The sequence below is a fragment of the Ranitomeya imitator genome, chromosome 2 (assembly GCF_032444005.1).
Source record: "Ranitomeya imitator isolate aRanImi1 chromosome 2, aRanImi1.pri, whole genome shotgun sequence".
NCBI classification, from domain to species: domain Eukaryota; kingdom Metazoa; phylum Chordata; class Amphibia; order Anura; family Dendrobatidae; genus Ranitomeya; species Ranitomeya imitator.
In genome coordinates, this window is record NC_091283.1 from 272,634,076 (window position 1) to 272,659,955 (window position 25,880).

Sequence of the window (25,880 nt, forward strand, 5' to 3'; positions counted from 1 at the left end):
GGGTAGTCAGACAATCCTTGGATTGGTAACAGTGATGTAGCAGAGACGGGTATGCGGTACAGAAGTGGTGGTCAGGAGGGTAGTCAGACAATCCTAGGTTTGGTAACAGTGACGTAGCAGAGATGAGTATGCGGTACAGAAGTGGTGGTCAGGAGGGTAGTCAGACTATCCTAGGGTTGGTAACAGTGACGTAGCAGAGACGGGTATGCGGTATAGAAGTGGTGGTCAGGAGGGTAGTCAGACATTCCTTGGATTGGTAACAGTGACGTAGCAGAGATGGGTATGCGGTACAGAAGTGGTGGTCAGGAGGTTAGTCAGACTATCCTAGGCTTGGTAACAGTGACGTAGCAGAGACGGGTATGCGGTACAGTAGTGGTGGTCAGGGGGTTAGTCAGACAATCCTAGGTTTGGTAACAGTGAGTAGAAGAGACGGGTATGCGGTACAGAAGTGGTGGTCAGGGGGTTAGTCAGACAATCCTAGGTTTGGTAACAGTGACGTAGCAGAGACGGGTATGCGGTACAGAAGTGGTGGTCAGGAGGTTAGTCAGACAATCCTAGGTTTGGTAACAGTGACGTAGCAGAGACAGGTATGCGGTACAGAAGTGGTGGTCAGAGGTTAGTCAGACAATCCTAGGTTTGGTAACAGTGACGTAGCAGAGACGGGTATGCGGTACAGAAGTGGTGGTCAGGAGGGTAGTCAGACTATCCTAGGTTTGGTAACAGTGACGTAGCAGAGATGGGTATGCGGTACAAAAGTGGTCAGGAGGTTAGTCAGACAATCCTAGGTTTGGTAACAGTGATGCAGCAGAGACGGGTATGCGGTACAGAAGTGGTGGTCAGGAGGGTAGTGAGACAATCCTAGGTTTGGTAACAGTGACGTAGCAGAGATGGGTATGCGGTACAGAAGTGGTGGTCAGGAAGGTATTCAGACAATCCTAGGTTTGGTAACAGTGACGTAGCAGAGACGGGTATGCGGTACAGAAGTGGTGGTCAGGGGGTTAGTCAGACAATCCTAGGTTTGGTAACAGTGACGTAGCAGAGACAGGTATGCGGTACAGAAGTGGTGGTCAGGGGGTTAGTCAGACAATCCTAGGTTTGGTAACAGTGACGTAGCAGAGACGGGTATGCGGTACAGAAGTGGTGGTCAGGAGGGTAGTCAGACTATCCTAGGTTTGGTAACAGTGACGTAGCAGAGATGGGTATGCGGTACAGAAGTGGTGGTCAGGGGGTTAGTCAGACAATCCTAGGTTTGGTAACGGTGACGTAGCAGAGACGGGTATGCGGTACAGAAGTGGTGGTCAGGGGGTTAGTCAGACAATCCTAGGTTTGGTAACAGTGACGTAGCAGAGACGGGTATGCGGTACAGAAGTGGTGGTCAGGGGGTTAGTCAGACATTTCTAGGTTTGGTAACAGTGACGTAGTAGAGACGGCTATGCGGTACAGAAGTGGTGGTCAGGAGGGTAGTCAGACTATCCTAGGTTTGGTAACAGTGACGTAGCAGAGATGGGTATGCGGTACAAAAGTGGTCAGGAGGTTAGTCAGACAATCCTAGGTTTGGTAACAGTGACGTAGCAGAGACGGGTATGCGGTACAGAAGTGGTGGTCAGGGGGTTAGTCAGACAATCCTAGGTTTGGTAACAGTGACGTAGCAGAGACGGGTATGCGGTACAGAAGTGGTGGTCAGGGGGTTAGTCAGACAATCCTAGGTTTGGTAACAGTGACGTAGCAGAGACGGGTATGCGGTACAGAAGTGGTGGTCAGGGGGTTAGTCAGACATTTCTAGGTTTGGTAACAGTGACGTAGTAGAGACGGCTATGCGGTACAGAAGTGGTGGTCAGGAGGGTAGTCAGACTATCCTAGGTTTGGTAACAGTGACGTAGCAGAGATGGGTATGCGGTACAGAAGTGGTGGTCAGGAGGTTAGTCAGACAATCCTAGGTTTGGTAACAGTGACATAGCAGAGAAGGGTATGCGGTACAGAAGTGGTGGTCAGGAGGGTAGTCAGACTATCCTAGGTTTGGTAACAGTGACGTAGCAGAGATGGGTATGAGGTACAGAAGTGGTGGTCAGGGGGTTAGTCAGACAATCCTAGGTTTGGTAACAGTGACGTAACAGACAGGTATGCGGTACAGAAGTGGTGGTCAGGAGGGTAGTCGACAATGTAGAGTGTGGAGGCAGTGATATAGCAGAGACAGGTATGCGTTATTGAAGCAGTAGTAGGAAGGTAATCAGAAAATCTAGGGTTGATAATGAGGACGTAGCAGAGTCAGGAATGTAGTACAGGAGTGGTGGTAAGTGCAGTCAGGAGGGTAGTCAGACAATCCTGGGTTCGGTATCGGTGATGTAGCAGAGAGGGGTATGCGGTACAGAAGTGCAGTCAGGAGAGTAGTCAGATAATCCTGGGTTCGGTATTGGTGATGTAGCAGAGAGGGGTATGCGGTACAGAAGTGCAGTCAGGAGGGTAGTCAGACAATCCTGGGTTCGGTATTGGTGATGGAGCAGAGATGGGTATGTGGTACAGAAGTGCAGCCAGTGTCCTTCCCTTGGCAGCAGAATGTGTGGAGCCAGCTGTAACACAGTAAGCTGCCACCTTGTGGCCACAATAGGAAACACACTATAAATATTATATTCTTAATGTGCAACATTATAGTTTTTTCTACTGATGCTGAAGGAGTTAAAAACTTTTGCACACAGTAGTTATTGCAATGATGTCACCAAACCCCTGAAAAGCTACAAACACCTCCCCAGTGCACAGCCAGTCCAATGCAATGAGGGAGTCCAGGGCGCCCCCCGCCAGTTCACAAAGAGTTAAATCCAGCTGCATTTGATGGCACCGGCCTTCAGAGCATTAATGCAGCAATTTCATGTAAGAAGCAGGATCAATAGCTGCAGGTCCCTGCTAATCAGAGGAAAGGTCCGGTGATTCCATGTTATGTACGCTGGCAGCCGATGGCATTGATCAGCAGCAGCGGTACCTGCTTCACTATCTGATGCATACTGACAGAACATCCTAGTGAGATAAGGAACAGCGGGGGGGCGACGGGATGGGAACTGTATCTGTAATTGGTCCCCGCTGCAATTACAGACTCTCTACTGACCACGACTAAACGTGACTCACTGAAGCTGACAACAGAATGCAACCGGAGCATAAAGTACATTTATAGGCTGTATTCTCATGAATATGAAGTGTCTCAGTGATGTCACTGGTTCCTCGTGTAGTTATAGGCTGTATTCTCATGAATATGAAGTGTCTCAGTGATGTCACTGGTTCCTGGTGTAGTTATAGGCTGTGTTCTCATGAATATGATGTGTCTCAGTGATGTCTCTGGTTCCTGGTGTAGTTATAGGCTGTATTCTCATGAATATGAAGTGTCTCAGTGATGTCACTGGTTCCTGGTGTAGTTATAGGCTGTATTCTCATGAATATGATGTGTCTCAGTGATGTCACTGGTTCCTGGTTGGTGAGTATAACTGTGTTTGTTATTTTTAAACAAAAAAGTAAAACCGTGTTTTATTTCTAATAAAAGTCTTTATTCTGGCCGTGTCTTTATTTACCATACAACTATAGGATTAGTAATGGATAGGTGCCTTATGGACGTGTCTCCATTACTAACTTCGAGGCTTGATGTCACCTGACAATACAAAGGTGACATCAACCCCACAAATATGAACCCCACTTGCCACCACTACAGGACAAGTGGGAAAAGAAGGGCAAAGCGCCAGAATTGGCGCACCCAATATATGTGCCTTTTCTGGGCAGCTGTGGGCTGCTATTTTTAGGCTGGAGGGGGCCAATATCCATGGCCCCTTACCAGCCTGAGAATACCATGCAGAAAGTTGCACTTCTACACCCAACATTTTTTCATTTATAGAGTTGTTCAAAAAGGAAAGAAACAGAAAATTAGTTTTATGACTCCAAGATATGCAATAAAATCCAATTTTGAAAAGAACAAAAGAAACCCAAATATGTGAGAGTGAAGAAAGAGACATCCCGTTCCTGTTTTCTTTCTTCTCTGGACTTTTTAATTACAATTTTTTCTTGTGCGTGCGCCGTCGAGATGGGTAAATGTGAACTATTTGCATTATAAAGTGTTATTTATTGCCGGTCCCTTCTTAGACATCGTCTTCATTCTGCCTTGTACGGATGGTCACATTATGTCAGCAAATTTATACACGTACTGTCCCGGCCGGCATGCATCTTATTATAAGAACAGCCAATGAGGAAGGTGCGATTTGCATACCGCGTTCCCCGCTGTTATTGTGTAATCATAAGGCAGATTGGACGGAATCCAAATCCGGCAAACAAATGTAAAAAAAAAACCTAGAAAAATATAATCATAAAAAAACTAATTTACGCAATGCGTAGAAGGGAAGATAATGGAATTGTGTAGTCTATGAGAAGAGCGTGCAAGTATCTTATAGTAGAAAGACTCTAAAGGTTCTAGAAAGTAGAACTGTGGTGAACATCCAAAACGAATAGACTCATTGTTAGTCATGAGAGAATTTGCTCGGATATCGTTCTATCCAGGTATCTTGGGAGTACTCGAGTAATATGTTGCGGCTGTTACATAACTACAACACAAGCGAATTCCCAAAAAACCTGGAAATCCGGCATGTGCCAAAGGGACCCAAACATGTTAGTTGAGCACGACCAACACACTCGGATAACACGACATCCCAGCACATTGGCTCATTACTACGAATTATGCAATTTTCCAACATAAGCCCGAAAAAGCATATATTTAGAAAGGTGTTCACACTATAATACCGCCCCCTATATGTACAAGGATATCACTACTATATTACTGCCCCCTATGTACAAGAATATAACTACTATATTACTGCCCCTATGTACGAGAATATAACTGCTATAATATTGCCCCTATGTACAAGAATATAACTACTATAATACTGCCCCCTATGTACAATAATATAACTACTATAATACTGCCCCTATGTATAAGAATATATCTACTATAATACTGCCCCTATGTACAAGAATATAACTACTATAATACTGCCCCTATGTACAAGAATATAACTTCTATAATACTGCCCCTATGTACAAGAATATAACTACTATAATACTGCTCCTATATACAAGAATATAACTACTATAATACTGCTGCTATGTACAAGAATATAACTACTATAATACTGCTCCTATATACAAGAATATAACTACTATAATACTGCTCCTATATACAAGAATATAACTACTATAATACTGCCCCTATGTACAAGAATATATCTACTATAATACTGCCCCTATGTACAAGAATATAACTTCTATAATACTGCCCCTATGTACAAGAATATAACTACTATAATACTGCTCCTATGTACAAGAATATAACTACTATAATACTGCTCCTATATACAAGAATATAACTACTATAATACTGCTGCTATGTACAAGAATATAACTACTATAATACTGCTCCTATGTACAAGAATATAACTACTATAATACTGCTCCTATGTACAAGAATATAACTACTATAATACTGCTCCTATGTACAAGAATATAACTACTATAATACTGCTCCTATGTACAAGAATATAACTACTATAATTCTGCTCCTTTGTGCAAGAATATAACTACTATAATACTGCTCTTATGTACAAGAATATAACTACTATAATACTGCTCTTATGTACAAGAATATAACTACTATAATACTGCCCCCTATGTGTAAGAGTATAATTATTACTGCTATCCGTGTGACTGTAGAGTGTTGTATTATTTAGGTGTCACTATTTTATGCTGAGCTCTCACTTCCTGGATTTTTCCTGTTTCTGCTGTTTTCTGCCTCAGTGGATCTATAATACATGAAGTGAGTGGAGTTATTGGCTAGATTCGTAGATAAGTATAATTTAGTGTATAGAGTGTGTGATCTCGGAGTATTTGGGTGTATGAGCTGCACATTGGTCGCACTGGGTGAACCCTCGGAGCAGTCGTGTAGACCCTTCGGGGCCCTGGTTACTTATTTTGGAGAGGAAGGAACATTACTTGATTCCCTCTGTGCTCAGTAGACATCTATAAGATCCTCTATGTATAAATATACAGAACACGTTCTCATGACGGGCGCCGGAAATATTTACATATATTATTCTAAATCAATTTACTACGGCTGCAGAAAATGAATGACTCCAGAAAGGAAATTTCCACTTAAAGTAGAATATTGGATTTGCTCATTTTATAACAAAAGTAGTTCCAGAGAATGTTATTAATCTGAAAATGTTATTTATAAGCTATTATATTGGTTTGCATATGATATAATGTCCTATACGGTGACAATAATAATGTAGGATTCCCTTGTAAAAAACCTTGTATGCAGTAAGCTCCTGAGCTCCCCCTAGTGGTGTCTGCAGTTACACAGACTTTTAACATGTATCTCTTCATTAATGCATGGAATTTGAGAAATAGTAAAGTATGTGAACCCTTCCAAATAGTGTGACATATATGTCAGTCACATGTCAAGTGTGGGAGTATAAAGTGGGCTCAGGAGGTGAGTCCTCCCCATACAGGGACTGTTTTATAGCCCCTTTTCATGCCATTTGTGTTTTCTGACTGATGGGCCACTCAGGGATGTGCGGACTGCAGCTACAAGATTTCCCTTGTGTGTCTGTGAGACTGCATGCTGTGAGAGGGGAGTGGGAGCTGAAGTGAGTGACTTCATATTGGCTTAAAGCGCTGGGCCAGGGCATTGAACGTCTTTCACTCCAAGACCCCTCTCAGGAATGTAGCTGCTAGGGGAAGAGGGAGCTGCAGCTGCAGCCTTTTCTTTGTGTCTGTGAGAATGCATTCTGTGAGATCGGAGTGGGAGCTGAAATGAGTGACTTCATATTGGCTTTAAGAACTGGGCCAGGGCATTGAACTTGTTCGACTCCAAGAAGAGCCCTCCTAGGAATATAGCTGCTGGGGGAAGAGGGAGCTGCAGCTGCAGCCTTTTCTTTGTGTCTATGAGACTGCATGCTGTGAGAGGGGAGTGGGAGCTGAAGTGAGTGACTTCATATTGGCTTAAAGAGCTGGGCCAGGGCATTGAACGTCTTTGACTCCAAGACCCCTCTCAGGAATGTAGCTGCTAGGGGAAGAGGGAGCTGCAGCTGCAGCCTTTTCTTTGTGTCTGTGAGACTGCATTCTGTGAGATCGGAGTGGGAGCTGAAATGAGTGACTTCATATTGGCTTAAAGAACTGGGCCAGGGCATTGAACTCCTTTGACTCCAAGACCCCTCTCAGGAATGTAGCTGCTGGGGGGAAGAGGGAGTTGCAGCTGCAGCCTTTTCTTTCTGTCTGTGAGACTGCATGCTGTGAGAGGGGAGAGGGAGCTGAAGTGAGCAACTTCTTATTAACTTAAAGAACTGGGCCAGGGCATTGAACTTGTTTAACTCCAAGAAGAGCCCTCCCAGGAATATAGCTGTTTGGGGAAGAGGGAGCTGCAGCTGCAGCCTTTTCCTTGTGTCTGTGAGACTGCATGCTGTGAGAGGGGAGAGGGAGCTGAAGTGAGCGACTTCTTATTAACTTAAAGAACTGGGCCAGGGTATTGAACTTGTTTGACTCCAAGAAGAGCCCTCCCAGAAATATAGCTGCTGGGGGAAGAGGGAGCTGCAGGTGCAGCCTTTTCCCTGTGTCTGTGAGACTGCATGCTGTGAGGCTGTGAGAGGGGAGAGGAAGCTGCAGGTCAGCATATTATTTAGTGATACAAGTGAGTGGGCAAGACTGTGACAAGCACACATCATTTTTTCAACAGTTGTCACCATTACCAGACAGAAATATTAATGCAGTTGCGTGGGTTTGGTGAATCTCATAAATATGTAAGGTGTAGATCTGTAGAGTACCGTGCCTTTCGCACAGATACCCTGCCTACGACTAGTCCTGAATATTTTTAGTGACAGTAACCCTTGCTTATAGGTGCAGAATATTTTCTTTCCCCAGAACTGCTTATTTCCTGAGAATATGCCATGAAGGTAATTTTGTTAATATTCATGAAGTGACAGATCTGTGAAGATACATTAAAAGTTCTCCGCGAAAGACCAGCGTAAACAATATGGGAACTGTCGCGTGCCGAGAGCTTCTACGACGCTTATAGGCATAACAAAAATGGCGCATGTTTTATTCAATCCCACTCTCGTAATGAAAAGATAAAAAAAATCATTATTTTAATCAGTTTCAATTAGACATCTCTCTGGTAAATATGTGTAAATCAGGAGGCCCCCTACCTTCTCCAGACTACCATCTCGAAAGGAGATGTACATGAGATTCCACACTGTGCCATCAGTTCAGTAAAGGTGTTTTACAAAACACTGTATTTCGAAGGAAACTCTCGACGTATCAGGTCTTTGTGTGTCAGGAAAAAAGTCACATTTCTTAAAGGAATTGTCCCGTTCTTGCAACATTGGCTTTACGTATAGAGTGTTTATCTCAAGATCATCTGAAACTTTTCCAGATTGTTCCTAGGTTCCAAGGAACCCAAGAATAATTCTATCCTTAGCTCAACAGTTTAGTTCCATGAAGCACTGTCAATTAAACTTAATTTTTAGCTTCTCCTAAAGACATCCACTATCTATGACATTACACCAACCACATTGTGTCCTACTAAAATAAATAGGTCCATGACTCAAAGTAATTGTTTCTGAAGATGTCGTTGGCTATAGTAATCCATGAGATCATCCACTCAGTGGTCTTAGACCATCCAGTGATGTCCTACTTCAATGGGGAGATCTACAACCTGAACTTATTGAGTCCCTAGTCCTTTGTGGCTACAGTTACACCCGAGGACATCCACTAAATAATACCAGACCATCCGTTTGTGTCCTACCACAAAGGGAAAATCCATAACTCAAGTTAGTTGGATATCAAGTCTTTGGTAGATAAAATTATCCATGATGACATTTACTAAATGATCTTAGACAATCCACATGCATCCTACGACAATGGGGATATCCACAACTTGAGCTTGTTGAGTCACTAGCCCTTTGTGACTACAGTGATCTCAGAGGGCATCCATTAAACAATACTAGACCATCTACTTGTGTCCTACGACAGTGGACATTACTTAAATTTGTGGGGTCGGAAGTCTTTGATGGCTAAATGATACTAGACCACCTGCTTATTTTTTACTACAATACAGAGATCCATAGCTCAAATTGTTTGCACCTTAAATCCTTGTTGCTATAATCATCCCTGAGGACATCCATTAAATGATCTTAGATCATCCACATGCGTTCTACCACAAAGGGGAGAGCCATAGCTCCAAATTAGTTGCGTCTGAAATCCTTGGTGGACATAACTATCCCTGAAGGACATCCACTAAATTATATTAGACCATCTGATTGTGTCCTACCACAATGGGGAAATCCACAACTTAATCTAGTCCGTTTTAGCTACAGTTATCCCAGTTAGTGTGTTCACTAAATGATACTAGACCATCCTCTTGTGTCCCTGCAGAATGGAGAGATCCATAACTCATATTAGTTGGGTCTGAAGTCTTTGGTGGCTGTAATGATCCCTGAAACCATCCACTAAATGATACTAGACCATCCACTTGTGTCCTTGCACAATGAGGAGATCCATAACTCAAATCAGTTGGGTCTGAAGTCTTTGGTGGCTATAACGATCCCTGAAACCATCTACTAAATGATACTAGACCAACTGGTTGTGTCCTATCACAACAAGGAGTTCCATAACTCAAGTTAGTTGGATTGGAAGTCTTTGGTGGATATTTTTATCACTGGGGACATCCACAAAATGATTTTAGACCATCCACATGCATTTTAATACAATGAGGAGATCCACAGTCTGAGCTTGTTGGGTTCCTAGTCCTTTGTGACTACAGTCATCTATGAACACATCTGCTAAATAACCTTAGTGTGACGCTAGTCACTTCTCACTGCCAAGCCGTGAGTCAGAATGGTCAAGGAGTCCAAGGTCAGAGGCCAGGAGGGTAACTCATAAACAGAAGTAAGAGACAAAAACGTGGTCAGGTAACGTTCCGAGGTCAGAATACCAGGAGGATAATGGATCAGAGCAGAAGGGGTTAAACAGTCGGATGGTCAGAACAAAGACCAAGGTCAGGCAACAAAAGATCAAGCATACAGGAAGCACAAACCTCACTTGTTGAATGTACGTCTGGTGGAGGTCCAGAGAAACATCTGTTAAGTAGCATGGCAATCACCTGGTATAATAAACATGTGAAGACAGACAACACCTCCCAGTCTCAGATTAGATAGTCGAGCTGTCAATCAACACACTGACAGCTTCAGCACACCCCTGTACCTGATTGGATGGCCGAGCTGTCTGTAACTGCATCCCAGACACACTGAGGGGTGAAACTGTGACACTTAGACCATCCAGGTGTATCCTACTACAATGAAGATATTTGGGTTCACATTTCTTTGGGTCCAAAGCTGTACTTAAAGACATCGCCACCTAAACCGTCAACACTTCCTTTTCCTCAAATCACAATTTTAAGTTTTAAAATGGAATCTCAGAACATTTTTGTGATATTCTAGGAAAAATCTTGGCACATAGTATCATAGAAAATAATCATCTGTCGATGGAGTAACTCAAAATCACCTTTTTTATGAAAGCAAGTCACCTTGTGCCACTCATGTCGGGATATGTTGAGTTAGGCAGAAAAGTAAGAAGGACTCCTTTCTATATGGTCATAACTAGAGTTGAGCAACCTTGACCTTTTTAGAGTCGAGCCGGGTTTTGCGAAACCCGACTATGTCCAAAGTCGGGTCGAGTGAAATCGGCCGATTATGACGTAAAGTTGGGATCGACCGAAACACGAAACCCAATGCAAGTCAATGGGGCAGCATAGTCGGCAGTGAGTGGGGGCCAGGAAAACACCTAGAGTACCCATTTTAATGTCAAAACCATCCATTCTTCTTAATGAAGCTTGTCAAGCGTAATTTACCTTATAATAATTGGAAGGCATTTGAAATTGGGGGTCATTTGGCTAAAGTTGTGGGGGGTAGGGCTGGTTCAAGTAATTAGTGGGCCCAGGAAATCTGGACCACGTCACGGCAGTGGAGCAGGGAGAGGTAAGTATTTCAACTTTGCAAGTGCTGTGAACCTGAGCAAGCAGGGGGGGCCCACTCGTTGGCATTGGCACTGGCACAGGGCCCCTCAAAGTACAGCGGTGTGTTTGCACGGCGGGGGCGCCTCCCACCGGCAGCAACACTTTTGCGTACCATGAGAGGCCCTGTGCCAGTGACGTCGCCAACTAGTATTCCTCCCCCCACCTGATGAAGGAACCTGCACTTTCATCTGCACCTTCCTCTTTGTCCCCGTGTAAGGTGGTATGGTATGCGGGAAGAGCAACCTGACTTTCAGCAGGGTCACAATGTTGTTGTGTAGCGTGCACGGGGAATGTTGCGTTATGGGTCAATATACCAGCAGACTCATCTATCACTGGCTGGGCAATGGGCACGATGAAGTGGAAACACAGATATAGGCCCAAAGAAGAAAGTGGGCTAAATGCAGTTCAAAATTGGTAACACAGGAATAACCAGGGGGCATTGCAGTGGAGGACAACTGGAATGAGAGGCTGACACAGAGAGTAGGGCCAAATCAGTAAGTAGTCGAAATGCAGTTCAAAATTGGCAACCGTAGTAAACAGGCGGCACAGCTTTGTTCAGTGGAGGAGAACAGCAAGGAGTGGCAGACACCGATAGTAGGCCCCAACCCAACTAGTAGGCCAAATGCAGTCTAACATTAACAACTACTTAACGAGAGGCTGAAAATGGAATTTCAGGACAGGAAACCAGGAGAACAGCAAGGAGTGGCAGACACCGATAGTAGGCCCCAAACCAACTAGTACGCCAAATGCAGTTGTTCCATTTAACCACAATTTAATGAGAGCCTGAAGATAGAAGCTCAGGAAAGGCAACCTGGGGAACACCTTGGAGTGTAACACACCATCTCTCTCCACCCCATACCCATTTTGTAGGCCTAATGCTGTGTACTTTTCTACAACTACTAAACGAGAGTCGGAAGACCGAAGCAATGGCAAGGAAACCTGGGGAACACCTTGGAGTGTAACACACCATCTCTCTCCACCCCATACCCAATTTGTAGGCCTAATGCAGCCTACTTTCCGACACCTACTAAACGAGAGCATGAAGATCGAAGTTCAGGAAAGGCAACCTGGGGAACACCTTGGAGTGTAACACACCATCTCTCTCCACCCCATACCCATTTTTTAGGCCTAATGCAGTGTACTTTTCTACAACTACTAAACGAGAGTCGGAAGACCGAAGCAATGGCAAGGAAACCTGGGGAACACCTTGGAGTGTAACACACCATCTCTCTCCACCCCATTCCCCATTTTTTAGGCCTAATGCAGCCTACTTTCCGACACCTACTAAACGAGAGCATGAAGATCGAATCTCAGGAAAGGCAACCTGGGGAACACCTTGGAGTGTAACACACCATCTCTCTCCACCCCATACCCATTTTGTAGGCCTAATGCTGTGTACTTTTCTACAACTACTAAACGAGAGTCGGAAGACCGAAGCAATGGCAAGGAAACCTGGGGAACACCTTGGAGTGTAACACACCATCTCTCTCCACCCCATACCCAATTTGTAGGCCTAATGCAGCCTACTTTCCGACACCTACTAAACGAGAGCATGAAGATCGAAGCTCAGGAAAGGCAACCTGGGGAACACCTTGGAGTGTAACACACCATCTCTCTCCACCCCATACCCAATTTGTAGGCCTAATGCAGCCTACTTTCCGACACCTACTAAACGAGAGCATGAAGATCGAAGCTCAGGAAAGGCAACCTGGGGAACACCTTGGAGTGTAACACACCATCTCTCTCCACCCCATACCCATTTTTTAGGCCTAATGCAGTGTACTTTTCTACAACTACTAAACGAGAGTCGGAAGACCGAAGCAATGGCAAGGAAACCTGGGGAACACCTTGGAGTGTAACACACCATCTCTCTCCACCCCATTCCCCATTTTTTAGGCCTAATGCAGCCTACTTTCCGACACCTACTAAACGAGAGCATGAAGATCGAAGCTCAGGAAAGGCAACCTGGGGAACACCTTGGAGTGTAACACACCATCTCTCTCCACCCCATACCCATTTTGTAGGCCTAATGCAGCGTACTTTTCTACAACTACTAAACGAGAGCATGAAGATCGAAGCTCAGGAAAGGCAACCTGGTGAAAACCTTGGAGTGTAACACAACCTGTCTCTACACCCCATACCAAATTTGTAGGCCTAATGCAGCGTAGTTTCCACCAACTACTAAACGAGAGCCGGAAGATCGAAGCTCATGAAAGGCAACCCGGGGAACACCTTGGAGTGTAACACAACCTCTCTCTACACCACGAAAGGGCTGATTCTTAGGAAGGAAGGCTGTTGTAAATAAGCATTGCGCGTCCGAGGGTGATTATATTCTTATTCGGTATCTACTCACCCTCGGACGCGCCATGCTTCTTGATTTGTAATTAATGTTTATTTGCAATGTGCTTTTGACTTCCTCAATTATTTTTTTAATTATTGATTTTATTAAATTAATAGTTTAACATCTTATGGAAATAATTTAAAGGAGACGCGACAGGACAACACTCGGTGGATGCCATATCTGTGTTAACAACTCCAAAAAACTTTCAGTTAACTTCTTGCAGGAGAAAGAAATTGTAGCTGTTGGACCTTTGTAGTACAGTTCCAGATATTTGTTGTGTGTTTGTTTTGATTGTTAAAATGTCTGCATTTGAGATCTCAACACGATCTTATTTTTTATAATCAAATTAATTTTTTAAATATTTTATTAGGTTGGTTCAAGGGGTACACGGGCCGCAGTAGACAGGTCAGTGGAGGCCTAGTGGAAGGAGGGACCGCAGATGCGCCACTGTTTCACCCATACACAATTAGTAGGCCTAATGCAGCGTAGTTTCCAACAGCTACTAAACGAGAGCCGGAAGATCGAAGCTCAGGAAAGGCAACCTGGGGAACACCTTGGAGTGTAACACAACCTCTCTCTACACCACGGAAGGGCTGATTCTTAGGAAGGAAGGCTGTTTTAAATAAGCATTGCGCGTCCGAGGGTGATTATATTCTTATTCGGTATCTACTCACCCTCGGACGCGCCATGCTTCTTGATTTGTAATTAATGTTTATTTGCAATGTGCTTTTGACTTACTCAATTATTTTTTTAATTATTGATTTTATTAAATTAATAGTTTAACATCTTATTGGAAATAATTTAAAGGAGACGCGACAGGACAACACTCGGTGGATGCCATATCTGTGTTAACAACTCCAAAAAACTTTCAGTTAACTTCTTGCAGGAGAAAGAAATTGTAGCTGTTGGACCTTTGTAGTACAGTTCCAGATATTTGTTGTGTGTTTGTTTTGATTGTTAAAATGTCTGCATTTGAGATCTCAACACGATCTTATTTTTTATAATCAAATTAATTTTTTTTATATTTAATGATGTTGGTTCAAGGGGTACACGGGCAGCAATAGACAGGTCAGTGGAGGCCTAGTGGAAGGAGTGACGGCAGACAGGCATCAAAGGCCTAACATTGGGCTGGCTGTAGGCAAGTTAAAATTGGTTCCAGGGGAACACGGCCATCAGTGGCCTGGTCAGTGTAGTTGTAGTTGAAAGAACGGGACGCAGACAGGCTTCGAAGGCCTAACATAATAACATAGGGCTGGCTGTAGGCAAGTTAAAATTGGTTCCAGGGGAACACGGCCATCAGTGGCCTGGTCAGTGTAGTTGTAGTTGAAAGAACGGGACGCAGACAGGCTTCGAAGGCCTAACATAACAAACTTGGGCTGGCTGTAGGCACTTTTAAATTTGTTCCAGGGGTACATGGGCAGCAGTGTATGGTCAGTGGAAGTCTAGTGGAAGGAGTGACCGCAGACAGGCTTCCAAGGCCTAACATAACAAACTTGGGCTGGCTGTAGGCACTTTTAAATTGGTTCCAGGGGTACACGGGCAGCAGTGGTCTGGTCAGTGGAAGTCTAGTGGAAGGAGTGACCGCAGACAGGCTTCCAAGGCCTAACATAACAAACTTGGGCTGGCTGTAGGCACTTTTAAATTGGTTCCAGGGGTACACGGGCAGCAGTGGTCTGGTCTGTGGAAGTCTAGTGGAAGGAGTGACCGCAGACAGGCTTCGAAGGCCTAACATAACAAACTTGGGCTGGCTGTAGGCACTTTTAAATTGGTTCCAGGGGTACACGGGCAGCAGTGGTCTGGTCAGTGGAAGTCTAGTGGAAGGAGTGACCGCAGACAGGCTTCCAAGGCCTAACATAACAAACTTGGGCTGGCTGTAGGCACTTTTAAATTGGTTCCAGGGGTACACGGGCAGCAGTGGTCTGGTCAGTGGAAGTCTAGTGGAAGGAGTGACCGCAGACAGGCTTCCAAGGCCTAACATAACAAACTTGGGCTGGCTGTAGGCACTTTTAAATTGGTTCCAGGGGTACACGGGCAGCAGTGGTCTGGTCAGTGGAAGTCTAGTGGAAGGAGTGACCGCAGACAGGCTTCCAAGGCCTAACATAACAAACTTGGGCTGGCTGTAGGCACTTTTAAATTGGTTCCAGGGGTACACGGGCAGCAGTGGTCTGGTCTGTGGAAGTCTAGTGGAAGGAGTGACCGCAGACAGGCTTCGAAGGCCTAACATAACAAACTTGGGCTGGCTGTAGGCACTTTTAAATTGGTTCCAGGGGTACACGGGCAGCAGTGGTCTGGTCAGTGGAAGTCTAGTGGAAGGAGTGACCGCAGACAGGCTTCCAAGGCCTAACATTACAAACTTGGGCTGGCTGTAGGCACTTTTAAATTGGTTCCAGGGGTACACGGGCAGCAGTGGTCTGGTCTGTGGAAGTCTAGTGGAAGGAGTGACCGCAGACAGGCTTCGAAGGCCTAACATAACAAACTTGGGCTGGCTGTAGGCACTTTTAAATTGGTTCCAGGGGTACACGGGCAGCAGTGGTCTGGTCAGTGGAAGTCTAGTGGAAGGAGTGACCGCAGACAGGCTTCCAAGGCCTAACATAACAAACTTGGGCTGGCTGTAGGCACTTTTAAATTGGTTCCAGGGGTACACGGGCAGCAGTGGTCTGGTCTGTGGAAGTCTAGTGGAAGGAGTGACCGCAGACAGGCTTCGAAGGCCTAACATAACAAACTTGGGCTGGCTGTAGGCACTTTTAAATTGGTTCCAGGGGTACACGGGCAGCAGTGGTCTGGTCAGTGGAAGTCTAGTGGAAGGAGTGACCGCAGACAGGCTTCCAAGGCCTAACATTACAAACTTGGGCTGGCTGTAGGCACTTTTAAATTGGTTCCAGGGGTACACGGGCAGCAGTGGTCTGGTCTGTGGAAGTCTAGTGGAAGGAGTGACCGCAGACAGGCTTCGAAGGCCTAACATAACAAACTTGGGCTGGCTGTAGGCACTTTTAAATTGGTTCCAGGGGTACATGGGCAGCAGTGGTCTGGTCAGTGGAAGTCTAGTGGAAGGAGTGACCGCAGACAGGCTTCCAAGGCCTAACATAACAAACTTGGGCTGGCTGTAGGCACTTTTAAATTGGTTCTAGGGGTACACGGGCAGCAGTGGTCTGGTCAGTGGAAGTCTAGTGGAAGGAGTGACGGCAGACAGTCTTCGAAGGCCTAACATAACAAAATTGGGCTGACTGTAGGCACTTTTAAATTGGTTCCAGGGTAACACGGCCAGCAGTGGCCTGGTCAGTGTAGTAGTTGTAGAAAGAAGGGACCGCAGACAGGCTTCGAAGGCCTAACATAACAAAAATGTCAAAACAATGGTATTGTCAGTGCCAGGCATTGAAGGATGTCAGCGCCTAGACTACACATTGGTGAAGCTGTGAGAGATAATTTTGCTAGTGGTAGAGCACTGTTTGAGCTGGGGGGGGGGGAACTGTCTTGTGGCCGGCGGTACAGGCACAGGGCCCCTCATATTACAACGGTGTGTCTGACGTTGGGTGCGCACCACCACCGCCAGAGACACTTTATTGTACTATGAGGGACCCAGTGGCAGTGCCGTCGACCAAAAGCGGCCACACCCACCTCTTCAGACAAACAGCACTCTCAAGGGTCCAAGCGCAAAGTGGCGATAGCACGGCCCCGTGTGGGGAGTTTGGCCATTTCGTGAGGTGGAAACATGTCGTATGCTGGACAATCAGGTGAAGAAAATTACGAGATTGGAAAAGTCATTCAGAATAGTCCACAGGCAAGACCTTTTCATAGGAAAGCTAGGTGTCAGCCGGGCAGGGTGGGGCAAAAGATTTTGAAATCCAGTTGTGGTTCATTTTAATGAAGGTTAGATCATCTACATTTTGGGTAGCCAGACGAGTCCTTTTTTCTGTTAGTATTGAACCTGCAGCACTGAATACTCTTTCTGATAGGACACTAGCTGCCGGGCAAGCAAGCTCCTGCAATGCATATTCTGCCAATTCTGGCCAGGTGTCTAATTTGGATGCCCAGTAATCAAATGGGAATGACGGTTGAGGGAGAACGTCGATAAGGGATGAAAAATAGTTTGTAACCATACTGGACAAATGTTGTCTCCTGTCACTTTGAATTGATGCTGCAGTACCTGTCCTGTCTGCGGTCATAGAAAAATCACTCCACAACCTGGTCAGAAAACCCCTCTGGCCAACGCCACTTCTGATTTCTGCCCCTCTAACACCTCTGGTCTGCTGGCCCCTGGAGCTCGTGTGAGAACGATCACGGGCGCTGTGTGCAGGGAATGCCAGAAGCAAACGGTCAACAAGAGTTGATTGTTTTGTTGCTAATATTAGTTCCAAGTTCTCATGTGGCATAATATTTTGCAATTTGCCTTTATAGCGAGGATCAAGGAGGCAGGCCAACCAGTAATCGTCATCGTTCATCATTTTTGTAATGCGTGTGTCCCTTTTGAGGATACGCAAGGCATAATCCGCCATGTGGGCCAAAGTTCCCGTTGTCAAATCTGCGGTTGTGCTTGGTTGAGGGGCAGTTGCAGGCAAATCTACGTCACTTGTGTCCCTCAAAAAACCAGAACCCGGCCTTGCCACGCCACCAATTTCCCGTGCCCCCGGGAAAGCTTCCTCATTAAAAATATACTCATCCCCATCATCCTCCTCATCCTCCACCTCCTCTTCGCCCGGTACCTCGTCATGTACACTGCCCTGACCAGACAATCGCTGACTGTCATCAAGGCTTTCCTCTTCCTCTGGTGCAGACGCCTGATCCTTTATGTGCGTCAAACTTTGCATCAGCAGACGCATTAGGGGGATGCTCATGCTTATTATGGCGTTGTCTGCACTAACCAGCCGTGTGCATTCCTCAAAACACTGAAGGACTTGACACATGTCTTGAATCTTCGACCACTGCACACCTGAAAACTCCATGTCTGCCATCCTACTGCCTGCCCGTGTATGTGTATCCTCCCACAAAAACATAACAGCCCGCCTCTGTTCGCACAGTCTCTGAAGCATGTGCAGTGTTGAGTTCCACCTTGTTGCAACGTCTATGATTAGGCGATGCTGGGGAAGGTTCAAAGAACGCTGATAGGTCTGCATACGGCTGGAGTGTACAGGCGAACGGCGGATATGTGCGCAAAGTCCACGCACTTTGAGGAGCAGGTCGGATAACCCCGGATAACTTTTCAGGAAGCACTGCACCACCAGGTTTAAGGTGTGAGCCAGGCAAGGAATGTGTTTCAGTTGGGAAAGGGAGATGGCAGCCATGAAATTCCTTCCGTTATCACTCACTACCTTGCCTGCCTCAAGATCTACAGTGCCCAGCCACGACTGCGTTTCTTGCTGCAAGAACTCGGACAGAACTTCCGCGGTGTGTCTATTGTCGCCCAAACACTTCATAGCCAATACAGCCTGCTGACGTTTGCCAGTAGCTGCCCCATAATGGGAGACCTGGTGTGCAACAGTGGCAGGTGCGGATGGAGTGTTTGTGCGACTGCGGTCTGTGGACGAGCTCTTGCTTCTGCAGGAGGACGAGGAGGAGGAGGAGGAGGAGGGGGTGCGAACGGCTACAGACAACTGTTTACTAGACCGTGGGCTAGGCAGAACTGTCCCAAACTTGCTGTCCCCTGTGGACCCTGAATCCACCACATTTACCCAGTGTGCCGTGATGGACACGTAACGTCCCTGGCCATGCCTACTGGTCCATGCATCTGTTGTCAGGTGCACCTTTGTGCTCACAGATTGCCTGAGTGCATGGACGATGCGCTCTTTAACATGCTGGTGGAGGGCTGGGATGGCTTTTCTGGAAAAAAAGTGTCGACTGGGTAGCTCGTAGCGTGGTACAGCGTAGTCCATCAGGTCTTTGAAAGCTTCGCTTTCAACTAACCGGTAGGGCATCATCTCTAACGAGATTAGTCTAGCTATGTGGGCGTTCAAACCCTGTGTACGCGGATGCGAGGCTAAGTATTTCCTTTTTCTAACCATAGTCTCATGTAGGGTGAGCTGGACTGGAGAGCTGGAGATCGTGGAACTAGCGGGGGTGCCGGTGGACATGGCAGACTGAGAGACGGTGGGAGATGGTATTGTTGCCGCCGGTGCCCTAGATGCAGTGTTTCCTACTACGAAACTGGTGATTCCCTGACCCTGACTGCTTTGGCCTGGCAAAGATACCTGCACAGATACAGCAGGTGGTGCGCTAAATGGTGGTCCTACACTGCCGGAAGGGATGTTGCGTTGATGACTAGCTTCATTGGCCGAGGGTGCAACAACCTTAAGGGACGTTTGGTAGTTAGTCCAAGCTTTCAAATGCATGGTGGTTAAATGTCTATGCATGCAACTAGTATTGAGACTTTTCAGATTCTGACCTCTGCTTAAGGAAGTAGAACATTTTTGACAGATGACTTTGCGCTGATCAATTGGATGTTGTTTAAAAAAATGCCAGACTGCACTCTTTCTAGCATCGGATACCTTTTCAGGCATTGCAGACTGAGCTTTAACCGGATGGCCACGCTGTCCTCCACCAGGTTTTGGCTTTGCCACGCGTTTTGGGCAAGATACGGGCCCGGCAGATGGAACCTGTGGCGATGTTGATGCCTGCTGCGGCCCCTCCTCCTCCTCTGCTTCAGAACTGCTGCCGCCTGCACCCTGTTCCCCCAATGGCTGCCAATCGGGGTCAAGAACTGGGTCATCTAATAACTCTTCTTGTACCTCCTGCGCAACTTCGTCTGTGTCACCGTGTCGTTCGGTGGTATAGCGTTCGTGATGGGGCAACATAGTCTCATCAGGGTCTGATTCTTGATCAGCACCCTGCGAGGGCAATGTTGTGGTCTGAGTCAAAGGACCAGCATAGTAGTCTGGCTGTGGCTGTGCGTCAGTGCACTCCATGTCAGATTCAACTTGTAATGGGCATGGACTGTTAACTGCTTCACTTTCTAAGCCAGGGACGGTATGTGTAAAGAGCTCCATGGAGTAACCCGTTGTGTCGCCTGCTGCATTCTTCTCTGTTGTTGTTTTTGCTGAAGAGGACAAGGAAGTGACTTGTCCCTGACCGTGAACATCCACTAACGACGCGCTGCTTTTACTTTTACCAGTTTCACGAGAGGAGGCAAAAGAGCTAGAGGCTGAGTCAGCAAGATAAGCCAAAACTTGCTCTTGCTGCTCCGGCTTTAAAAGCGGTTTTCCTAATCCCAGAAAAGGGAGCGTTCGAGGCCTTGTGTAGCCGGACGACGAACCTGGCTCCACAGCTCCAGACTTAGGTGCAATATTTTTTTCCCCACGACCACCTGATGCTCCACCACTACCACTACCCTCATTACCAGCTGACAATGAACGCCCCCGGCCACGACCTCTTCCACTAGACTTCCTCATTGTTTTAAAAACGTAACCAAACTAACGTTATTTGTTGCAGTCACACAACTTACACGGTGAGCTATAACTTCAGTATGATTTAGCTACCCCTTTACAGGTTGGTGAGACCACAGCGAAAATCAGGCCCAATGTTACACACTCTTTTTTTGGTGGCTGCAAATTAGAGAGATGCCCCACACGCAGGACTGTCACTGAAGCACAAATGTTAATATTAATGTCACACTATTATTTTTTTTTTATTTTTTTTTTTTTCAGGAACACTTTAGAAACCCCCCCAAAAAAAAAAAATAGATTTTTGCAGGGAGAATTTAGAAAACAAATGTAACAAACTATATGCTTTCTATGGGCCACTGAGTGAGAGATGACGCACACAGGAATCAGGAGTGGCACACAAGCCCAGAGGCCAATATTTTTCTACCAATGATTGATGGAGTTATTTTCTCTGGTAGATTTTGGAACCCAAATCAAGGAAAAAAAATATAGGCTTTCTATGGACCACAATTGGAGAGAGAGAGAGAGAGAGAGAGAGAGAGAGATGGCACACCCAGGAGTCAAGACTGGCACACAAGCAGAAAGGCCAATATTAATCTCCCATTTTTTTTGGGGGTTTGTTTTTTTTTTTTTTTTTTCAGGGAGACTTTAGAAAAAAAAATAATAAAAAAAATATGATTTTATCAGGAAGAATTTAGAAACCAAATAAAATAAAATTATTTTTTCAGGGAGAATTTATAAAACAAATAAAAACAAAAATAGGCGTTCTATGGCCCACTGACTGAGAGATGACGCACACAGGAGTCAGGAGTGGCACACAAGCCCAGAGGCCAATATTTTTCTACCAATGATTGATGTAGTTATTTTCTCTGGTAGATTTTGGAACCCAAATCAAGGAAAAAAAATATAGGCTTTCTATGGACCACAATTGGAGAGAGAGAGAGAGAGAGAGAGAGAGAGAGATGGCACACCCAGGAGTCAAGACTGGCACACAAGCAGAAAGGCCAATATTAATCTCCCACTGTTTTTTTTGTTTGTTTGTTTTTTTTTTTTTTCAGGGAGACTTTAGAAAAAAAAATAATAAAAAAAATATGATTTTATCAGGAAGAATTTAGAAACCAAATAAAATAAAATGATTTTTTCAGGGAGAATTTATAAAACAAATAAAAACAAAAATAGGCGTTCTATGGCCCACTGACTGAGAGATGACGCACACAGGAGTCAGGAGTGGCACACAAGCCCAGAGGCCAATATTTTTCTACCAATGATTGATGTAGTTATTTTCTCTGGTAGATTTTGGAACCCAAATCAAGGAAAAAAAATATAGGCTTTCTATGGACCACAATTGGAGAGAGAGAGAGAGAGATGGCACACCCAGGAGTCAAGACTGGCACACAAGCAGAAAGGCCAATATTAATCTCCCACTGTTTTTTTTGTTTGTTTTTTTTTTTTTTTTCAGGGAGACTTTAGAAAAAAAAATAATAAAAAAAATATGATTTTATCAGGAAGAATTTAGAAACCAAATAAAATAAAATGATTTTTTCAGGGAGAATTTATAAAACAAATAAAAACAAAAATAGGCGTTCTATGGCCCACTGACTGAGAGATGACGCACACAGGAGTCAGGAGTGGCACACAAGCCCAGAGGCCAATATTTTTCTACCAATGATTGATGTAGTTATTTTCTCTGGTAGATTTTGGAACCCAAATCAAGGAAAAAAAATATAGGCTTTCTATGGACCACAATTGGAGAGAGAGAGAGAGAGAGAGAGAGAGAGAGATGGCACACCCAGGAGTCAAGACTGGCACACAAGCAGAAAGGCCAATATTAATCTCCCACTGTTTTTTTTGTTTGTTTTTTTTTTTTTTTTTTCAGGGAGACTTTAGAAAAAAAAATAATAAAAAAAATATGATTTTATCAGGAAGAATTTAGAAACCAAATAAAATAAAATGATTTTTTCAGGGAGAATTTATAAAACAAATAAAACCAAAAATAGGCGTTCTATGGCCCACTGACTGAGAGATGACGCACCCAGGAGTCAAGACTGGCACACAAGCAGAAAGGCCAATATTAATCTCCCACTGTTTTTTTTTTTTTTTTTTTTTTTTTCAGGGAGACTTTAGAAAAAAAAATAATAAAAAAAATATGATTTTATCAGGAAGAATTTAGAAACCAAATAAAATAAAATGATTTTTTCAGGGAGAATTTAGAAAACAAATAAAACCAAAAATAGGCGTTCTATGGCCCACTGACTGAGAGAGAGAGAGAGATGGCACGCTTAGTACTGGCACACAAGCCCAAAGGGCAATATTAATCTCCCTTTTTTTTTCAGGGAGAATTTCTAAAACCCAAAAAAAAAAAAAAATAGGCTTTCTATGGCCCACTATTTGTGAGAGAGATGGCACGCTCAGGACTGGCACAGATGGCACGCTCACAACTGGCACACAAGCCCAGAGGCCAATATTAATCTCCCTTTTTTCAGGGAAAATTTATAAAACCAAAAAAAAAATTAAATAGGCTTTCTATGGCCCACTATTTGTGAGAGAGATGGCACGCTCAGGACTGGCACAGATGGCACGCTCACAACTGGCACACAAGCCCAGAGGCCAATATTAATCTCCCTTTTTTCAGGGAAAATTTATAAAACCAAAAAAAAAATTAAATAGGCTTTCTATGGCCCACTATTTGTGAGAGAGATGGCACGCTCAGGACTGGCACAGATGGCACGCTCACAACTGGCACACAACCCCAGAGGCCAATATTAATCTCCCTTTTTTTCAGGGAGAATTTATAAAACCAAAAAAAAAAAATTAAATAGGCTTTCTATGGCCCACTATTTGTGAGAGAGATGGCACGCTCAGGGCTGGCACAGATGGCACGCTCACAACTGGCACACAAGCCCAGAGGCCAATATTAATCTCCCTTTTTTCAGGGAAAATTTATAAAACCAAAAAAAAAATAAAATAGGCTTTCTATGGCCCACTATTTGTGAGAGAGATCGCACGCTCAGGACTGGCACAGATGGCACGCTCACAACTGGCACACAAGCCCAGAGGCCAATATTAATCTCCCTTTTTTTCAGGGAGAATTTATAAAACCAAAAAAAAATTAAATAGGCTTTCTATGGCCCACTATTTGTGAGAGAGATGGCACGCTCAGGGCTGGCACAGATGGCACGCTCAGGACTGGCACACAAGCCCAGAGGCCAATATTAATCTCCCTTTTTTTCAGGGAGAATTTATAAAACCCCAAAAAAAATAAAATAGGCTTTCTATGGCCCACTATTTGTGAGAGAGATGGCACACTCAGGACTGGCACACAAGCCCAAAGGCCAATATTAATCTCCCACTGTATTTTTATCAGGGAGAATTTATACACCGCACAAAAAAAAATACAGAAAAATGAAAAGGCTTTCTATGGCCCACTATGTGAGAGAGATGGCACACACAGGGATGGCACTCTAGCAGAAATGCCAAATTGCCAATCTTAATCTCCCACCAAAAAAAAAAAAAAAAAAAAAACAGGGAATGTCCTACAATTACTATCTCCCTGCCTGCAGTAATCTCAGCCAGGTATGGCAGGCAGCAATAAGGAGTGGACTGATGCACAAATGAAATAAAAAGTGTGGACAAACAAAAAAGATAGCTGTGCAGAAAGGAAGGAACAAGAGGATTTGTGCTTTGAAAAAAGCAGTTGGTTTGCACAGCGGCGTACACACAGCAATGCAGCTATCAGGGAGCCTTCTAGGGCAGCCCAATGAGCTACAGCGCTGAGGAAAAAAAAAAAAAAAAACTTCCACTGTCCCTGCACACCGAGGGTGGTGTTGGACAGTGCAAATCGCTGCAGCACAAGCGGTTTTGTGGTTAATGGACCCTGCCTAACGCTATCCCTGCTTCTGACAAAGCGGCAGCAACCTCTCCCTAAGCTCAGATCAGCAGCAGTAAGATGGCGGTCGGCGGGAACGCCTCTTTATAGCCCCTGTGACGTCGCAGACAGCAAGCCAATCACTGCAATGCCCTTCTCTAAGATGGTGGGGACCAGGACCTATGTCATCACGCTGCCCACACTCTGCGTTTACCTTCATTGGCTGAGAAATGGCGCTTTTCGCGTCATTGAAACGCGACTTTGGCGCGAAAGTCGCGTACCGCATGGCCGACCCCGCACAGGGGTCGGATCGGGTTTCATGAAAGGACCTATGTCATCACGCTGCCCACACTCTGCGTTTACCTTCATTGGCTGAGAAATGGCGCTTTTCACGTCATTGAGACGCGACTTTGGCGCGAAAGTCGCGTACCGCATGGCCGACCCCGCACAGGGGTCGGATCGGGTTTCATGAAACCCCGACTTAGCCAAAAGTCGGCGACTTTTGAAAATGTTCGACCCGTTTCGCTCAACCCTAGTCATAACCCTAGTCATAACTAGGGTTGAGCGAAACGGGTCGAACATTTTCAAAAGTCGCCGACTTTTGGCTAAGTCGGGGTTTCATGAAACCCGATCCGACCCCTGTGCGGGGTCGGCCATGCGGTACGCGACTTTCGCGCCAAAGTCGCGTTTCAATGACGCGAAAAGCGCCATTTCTCAGCCAATGAAGGTAAACGCAGAGTGTGGGCAGCGTGATGACATAGGTCCTTTCATGAAACCCGATCCGACCCCTGTGCGGGGTCGGCCATGCGGTACGCGACTTTCGCGCCAAAGTCGCGTTTCAATGACGCGAAAAGCGCCATTTCTCAGCCAATGAAGGTAAACGCAGAGTGTGGGCAGCGTGATGACATAGGTCCTGGTCCCCACCATCTTAGAGAAGGGCATTGCAGTGATTGGCTTGCTGTCTGCGACGTTACAGGGGCTATAAAGAGGCGTTCCCGCCGACCGCCATCTTACTGCTGCTGATCTGAGCTTAGGGAGAGGTTGCTGCCGCTTTGTCAGAAGCAGGGATAGCGTTAGGCAGGGTCCATTAACCACAAAACCGCTTGTGCTGCAGCGATTTGCACTGTCCAACACCACCCTCGGTGTGCAGGGACAGTGGAAGTTTTTTTTTTTTTTTTTCCTCAGCGCTGTAGCTCATTGGGCTGCCCTAGAAGG

At 45.3% G+C, this 25,880-nt stretch overlaps 1 protein-coding gene across 24 annotated transcripts in view; it reads right to left on the minus strand.

The window, feature by feature from the left end:
• The window catches only part of SHISA6 (shisa family member 6), a 306,509-nt gene that overhangs the window by 146,857 nt on the left and 133,772 nt on the right, over positions 1 to 25,880 (minus strand). The window lies entirely within an intron of this gene.